Below are 2,500 nucleotides of genomic sequence, written 5' to 3' on the forward strand. Positions count from 1 at the left end.
TTTAAAGTCAAAGAACAACTGATTACTGCGACGGTCTGCGTGCAAAAGCATCGGGCAAACGAAAGTGTGCGTGAGCAGGAAGAATTACAGAAATTGCCCAGAGCCAGAAATGGCCCCGTTTTGTTCTTGCCGATGCATAATGCAAGCGTTCTGTGTTGAGAGCCCGGTGGTTTTAATTGGATCCTATCTTCATCCCTTCGCATCACGTTCCGACTTTTTGGCTTCCCGGCATGAGCTTTGCTCGCGATTCACGCTTCCGGTTCAGTCGCAGCGGGATAGTAACACCTTCCGAACGCTGTTTGGGAATAATTGTCCTTTCAGTTGTTACCTTCAGAATGTGGGGTGTTATGTGTGTGTGTGTGTGTGTGTGTGTGTGTGTGTTGGAGAGTGGTGATGGGTGGGGGTGATGGGCTAAAGGAGGTGTCACGGCCGGGAGTCGAAGGCACGCTATTTTTGTATGCGCATGCGTGCAACGCATCTGGCGAATGTCCAGTTTCACGTGTAGAGTTTGACGTGGAATTGGGATCCATACATTTCGTTTTCGTCGATTTGTTGTTGTTGATATTTTAGATTTTTGGGGGAGGGGTTGTTACTTTTTCGATAATCTTGAATTTTAGTGTGTTAAATTCATAGCTCTTAATGCCACTGAATTTTGAGCTATGAATTTAACACACTAAATTTCAAGATTACCACTTTTTCTCAAAGTATGTTATTTTTTTACGCTTTATTTGGTTATCAAGTTCATGAAAAGTGTTCTGAAATTAAAAAAAGCAAGGTATCAAACGTTTGGGGCGGAGAGAACCATGACAGTGTTGAAATAGTATATGCGAAATTAAAGCAAAATCGTGGGGAAAAAAAGATACTTTTGAAATTGAAATTTAATTCATTCCGTAAACCTTATTTTCATGGTCAAGAGACATAACGACATTGTCGCAATGTTGACGAGGACTGTTTATTTTTGACACTAATTTTCTATATCCAGGGGCGGACGAGGGGGGGGGGGGGGGGTTTCTGGGGTTTCCGGAAACCCTCCCCCCCCCCCCCCCAGCCAAAAAAAAAAAAAAAAAATTGTGTTTTTTTGGGTTGAGTTTCAATTTTTGGGGTATTAATCAGTGACAAAATCTGCTGCCTGAAACTGGTAATGATCATCCTCAGAATGCACCAGATTGCATCATTTTGCATCCTTTTTTTCAAAATTTTCCGGGGGGGCATGCCCCCGGACCCCCCTAGCAAGCAAGGCGCTTCGCGCCTTCACACCCATATCTTCACAATATACTTTTGGAACCCCCCCCCCCATAAAATGAACTGATCCGCCCCTGATATCCGTCTATTTGTCTTTTTTAATTAATTTCACTCTCAATCCATGTCTATTTACCCGTCAAATGCTTAACTTGACAATCCTTTAGTATGACCTTTTGTCATATTTGTCCTTCTTTTTGATCCTTTCTCTGAGACCGGTCCAGACGCTTGAGATTTATATTCTCATTGCGTGTAGCTTTTATTTTCTATGCGATGTTGTGCAAGATTCTAAATGTTTTTGTTTAGCTTTAAACCAATTGGGGGTAAAAAAAATGTTTCTCTTTCTCTTCATATAAAACAAACTTGATCTTGACATCAATGCAAACGGCATGCATTCCCACAGTCGGGCTACGTCAGTCATCAATAACCGTGAATTAATTTTAAAAACAAAATTAAGTAACTAGATTAAAGACATGCATCGCTCAAACTGACATAGTAACTGTAAAAAAGAAGGAAAGAAAATATAATCTTCATGATCAGCACAAAATCAATTTTAAAACAATTCATTGTGCTGCTAGCGTCTCATCCCCCTTCGTTTGTACACACAAGCACAAGAACAAATACGCACAAGAAGATCATTCCGTAATCCATGTCGGAGTTTTGTGGATTATCCAAACACAAACATACTCAAATATTCAAAAACATTGTGTTGAAGAACCTGTGATTGTAACGTTTTGTTTTTGTCATTGAAGGCACAGTAAGCCTCCCGTAAACCATCACAGATACTGTCAGGCTTTTACACACAGTACAAACACCCTTCCATTTGAACACTCACCGCTTGAGAACATCCTTGGTGCCCTCCGTAAAGAGCGAGCAATTTTCAACGAATTTACTTTTGCGTGGTTTATCTACCCCGTGTGATCAAGTTTCCCTTTTTCGGCAATGTAGTCGTCAGTTTGTAATTTGAATGCGACTCGCTGTGAGCTTATCTGCAATAGCACGTTATTAAGTACCTCTGACTATGCACGAAACAAACGGCTGTGGTTCACAAGAACTCTTGTGATGACTTTTGACTGTTCAGAGGAACTGGCGATGGGTATAAACCGTCGTCTGCTACGAGAACCACGACCTTGCGTGACCCTGCTTCCGGGCTTTTCTTTTTTCAAACTTTCAAAACTTCGAATTGTTATGATCTTGTCTTGATGAAAAAGAATTCTTTTATGATTTAAGAATGTTTGTGTAACAAGCTGTCAATTTATTA

This window comes from Littorina saxatilis, linkage group LG2 (genome assembly GCF_037325665.1).
Source record: "Littorina saxatilis isolate snail1 linkage group LG2, US_GU_Lsax_2.0, whole genome shotgun sequence".
In the NCBI taxonomy this organism is placed as follows: domain Eukaryota; kingdom Metazoa; phylum Mollusca; class Gastropoda; order Littorinimorpha; family Littorinidae; genus Littorina; species Littorina saxatilis.